At 41.2% G+C, this 4,549-nt stretch overlaps 1 non-coding gene across 1 annotated transcript; it reads right to left on the bottom strand.

Annotated features, from left to right (window-relative positions):
* Nucleotides 1–1,846: 1,846 nt before the first annotated feature.
* On the bottom strand, nt 1,847–2,040 carry LOC120097607 (U2 spliceosomal RNA). Its single transcript, XR_005495176.1, has one exon. It is a non-coding gene; the product is annotated as a U2 spliceosomal RNA (small nuclear RNA).
* Between the last annotated feature and the right edge of the window lie 2,509 nt (nt 2,041–4,549).

Below are 4,549 nucleotides of genomic sequence, written 5' to 3'. Positions count from 1 at the left end.
ATACTAATTAGCATTTTATTGATCTATTTTCTTGCTGGAAAAATGGTGAGCTTTGGTTAAAGAATATATAATATTTGTGAGGAGAAAAAAAATCTCTAGAATATGTTATCAGCTTTTTGTATTGCTTTTGAAACTAGGTACACTAAAATATTTTCTCACCGACAACACTGGGGTCCTCACTACTCCCTGTCTTGGCTAATTCCTGCCAATGCCAACCCATTCCAGATTTGTCTGCTAAGCTCTTTTGCTATGGTTTTAACACCAGCTTCTCTGGTTTCTTGTACATTAAACAAGCTACTGGCTCTTTTATTTTTAATTTGATTAGAAATTTTCTCCCTTTCTTATATTAAATGCTCTTCCTCTTCTCTCTCTCTCTCTCTCTCTCTCTCTCTCTCTGTCACACACACACACACACACACACACACACACACAGAGAGAGAGAGAGAGAGAGAGAGAGAGAGAGATTTTCCATTAACACATATGCTTGGAAGAAGGAACGATAAATGCATTCTCAGTGCATAGTAATGTGCTTACTAACTAGTAGGGTTTGAATAAAGAAGTAACATTTGTATCAGTTCTGAATTCACAGAGGTCCCACTGAGAACTCACCTGTGAATGGATCTCTGTCTCCAAGTACTTTTTACTACTCGTTTACCCGGCATACCACTGCTAGCATAGTGTCTTCACACTTTCTATACCTTCTTACTTTTGAGCAGAAGTTTGTCAAGATTCTCATGAAGACAATACATAGTACACAGATAGGGTTTATCCTCTGGTGGATCCTTTTGTCTAGGCCACTGTTTCTCAACCTTCCTAATCCTTCAACTCTTTGATAATGTTTCTCACATTGTGGTGACCCACAACCATAAAATTACTTTCGTTGCAACTTTATGACTGTAATTTTGCCACTGTTATGAATCACAATGTAAATATCTGATGTCAGGGTATCTCATATGCAACACTCAGAGGGGTGGCGGCCTGCAGGTTGAGAGCCCCTGGTCTATTCCATCTCGTCTTCTGTTACAGCTCTGTCATGTTCCCTCTGCCCTCTGTGCATTGCCAACTTTCCATCTCTTCCTCTACAATACACCTTATCACTGGGAAGCCTTTCCAGGGGGGATCTCCAGAACTTTCTGCATGTAAAAAAATGCTGCCCACCTTTTAGCCACATACTACATTATACGGCATAGTCTTTTGAAATTTTGAACACACCGAAAGAAATTTTGTCTATTAATTTAGACCAAAATTTGTTTTGGTTTTCTTTAATTTGAGTTGGCGAGGGGTTCTTAATTATTTTCAAGTCAAGGTCTTACTATGTGGTCTACATTGTCTTAAATCTAGTGGTCTTCTTGATTCTGTCTTCCAGTTGGGATCTTGGGTATATGCCAACAGGACCAGCCAAAGTTGTTGAATTTTGTACGGAGAGATTGTGTAGCTTCAGGAATATGTTGGTTTTCTGACTTTTTAATAGTTTGGTTTCCTAAGCTACATTTAAAGTTACATTATCATCACCCAAAACTGGTTACATTTCAAAACCTATTTAATTTGGGTAATGAAAACATTGTACAAGTAAAGCTATGTAGCCTACTCTGTAAGTGTGATACAAAGAAAAGGTGAATCCGTTTTCTGAGGGGGTTGAGGGTTTAAAAGAGAGAACAACACTTTCACAGTACCTTTATCATTATTTTGTTCTTGCTACTCAGTTCTGAGAATCTTTTCTTGTCTAAGATACTTAAGATACTAATGACTAGAGAATGTCATATTCAAAGTGGTTTTTGGAAGTTCCTTAGACACGAATCCCCTACCTTTCCAAGGGTCAGTTTTTTTTTTTTTTCATTCAAAGAAAGGAAGGTTTAGTCAGCAAAAAGATTACTAAGGACTAGATGAAAACAGCTGAAATCATTCCCTTACTTTCTTTCATTTATATTATATTAATTGTATTACATTATATTATATTGAATAAATATATGCCCAGATAATTGAAGCAATGAACATCATAGACTTCTACACTTGATCTTAGCCAAAAGGCCGAGAAGCGATCATCATAGACTTCTAAATGCCAAAAGCTGATTGGAGATATAAAATCTTTTCAGCTAGTACATGCCTAACAATTTTATTTTGTTTTCTTTTGTTTCTTTGTTTCTCTCTCTCCCTCCCTCCCTCCCTTCCTTCCTTCCTTCCTTCCTTCCTTCCTTCCTTCCTTCCTTCCTTCCTGTCTGCCTGCCTGCCTGCCTGCCTGCCTGCCTGCCTGCCTGCCTGCCTGCCTGCCTGCCTGCCTGCCTTGAGACAGGGTTTAACTGTGTAGCTTTGGATGTCCTGGAACTCATTCTGTAGACCAGGCTGGCCTCTAACTGATAGAGACCCACAGGCCTCTGCCTCCCAAATACTGGGATTAAACGTGTATACTACCACTGCCTGGCCACATTTTTCCTATGATTAAAATAAATGCTCTATGCTGAGAGAAAAAAAAACAATGAAGCCAGAAGAAAACTGACATTGTACTTTTGCTCTATTCACTAACATAAAAGGGAAGAGAAGAGGTTAACAGCAAGTATGTCTAAAATCACGCCAAGTTCATTCTGTGCTCAATAGTTTTAATGTCAGAAGAGTTCTTACTGTATGTTGTACTTTGCTACTGACACTCAATGTGTTTAGGAGTTTCTAGATGTACAAATAGTTCATGTTTTCAACGCCTAAGCACAAGTTACTATCAAAATGTAGGAAGAATTTAGGAGCTAATCCTTGTGGCACATGATTATGCGAGTACAAGCCTAAAGCAAGAGGAGAATGAATTTTAGGTCAGCCCAGGCTTTATAAGATATTGCCTCAAAACAAAATAACACTAAATAAAGTCATTTTGAATTATCATTCTAAACACTTGACAAATTTCAAATTCCGTCAATTTAGAGGGAGGAACTTGGGTTTTTCTGGATCCTGTTCTTTTAGGGCCAAGAACTTTTTCCATTATATAGTTTTTATCAATGCAAAGTCCAAGAGAAAACAGGTGTCCCCCTCCCTCTAAAAAAAATAAAAATCACTATACCCACTGGAAATTCTGCGTGCTACTAAATGGGCCTTTGATAAATCTAATAGCTGAATGCCCTTGATAAATATGACATGGAAGAGGAAATATTTACTTTCAATCAATGTTGAAAATAAGAAGTTATCTTGACCTGAAAGGACTTGCAACCCCATAGGAAGAACAACAATATCAACTAACTGGACCTCCCCCACCCCTGCCAGAGCTCCCAGGGACTAAACCACCAACCAAAGAGTACACAAGGGGGGACCCATGGCTCCAGCTGTATATGTAGCAGAAGATGGCCTTCACTGGCATCAATGGCAGGGGAGGCTCTTGGTCTTGTAAAGGCTCGATGGTCCAGCATAGGGGGATTTTAGGACGGTGAGGCAGGACTGGGTGGGTGGGTAGGGGAACACCCTCATAGAGGAAGGGTATAGGGAGTATGGGATAGGGGTTTGCAGAGGGGGAACTGAGAAGGGGGACAACATTTGAAATGCATATAAATAAAATAACCAATAAAAAAAGAAAAGTTATCTTGAGAGACCTAAGTCTGTGAGTGAAACAAGACAAGCAATTCATCTTTGTTTATAGTGGGGATGAGGAGGAAAGACTTGTTGTCTGGGGAACAAAAACAGATAATGTGGACAGCACAGATGGCTTACATGCAAAGGGCTTGTCTCCTAAATAAAAGCAGAGACTTTGGAGATAGCTTGGTATGTAAAGGCAGAAAGAGAAACTATCCATCTCTAAGGTAAGTCGCCCTGGCTCTGTCCTCAGCTAAAGCACACTGTAATCTGCTTCATTTCACTGGCCCACACAGCTTGGTCATTACTACACAGAATGTTGTTAAATGTGCTGCTTCAGGGGACAAAGTAAAGCCAGAGTCACAGGGCTGAAGATGGAGCTCGTTTGAGTGCTTGACTACTAGGCACAGAACCCTCAGCTTAGTTCCCAGTACAGAGTAAAACAGACACATAGCTGTAATTCCAGTACCTGAGAGCTAGAGGCAATAGGCTCAGAAGTTCAAGACCATACTCCTCTACATAACAAATTTGAGGCCATTATGGATTACATATCCAGATACTGTCTCAAAAAAAAACAGATAACAAGCAGAAAGGGCGGTGCAGATCTTCCTGGTTGCTGCCTCCACGGAGAGCTCATAAGCAACACCCCAAGAGCCTCGGGACCACGGGTAAAACCAACTTTCCAACTGCAAGAGACATGACTGGTGGCCTGGGAAACCAGAAGAGACTGCACTCTGCACACATCCAGACACCAGAGGAAAACACCAGGCGCCGTCTGGAACCCTGGTGCACGGAGGCTCCCGGAAAGAGCAGCGCAGATCTTCCCGGTTGCTGCCGCTGCGGAGAGGACTTAGGCAGTACCCCACGAGCAAACTTGAGCCTCGGGACCACAGGTAAGACCAACTTTTCTGCTGCAAGAAACCTGCCTGGTGAACTCAGGACACACAGAGGCAAAATTCCTCTAGGACAGGGCACTTCCTGTGTTTACCGGAAGTCCCACACC

Source organism: Rattus norvegicus, chromosome 16 (genome assembly GCF_036323735.1).
Source record: "Rattus norvegicus strain BN/NHsdMcwi chromosome 16, GRCr8, whole genome shotgun sequence".
NCBI lineage: Eukaryota > Metazoa > Chordata > Mammalia > Rodentia > Muridae > Rattus > Rattus norvegicus.
Note: the sequence above shows the minus strand (reverse complement) of the source record. Positions and strands in the feature narration are given on the sequence as shown.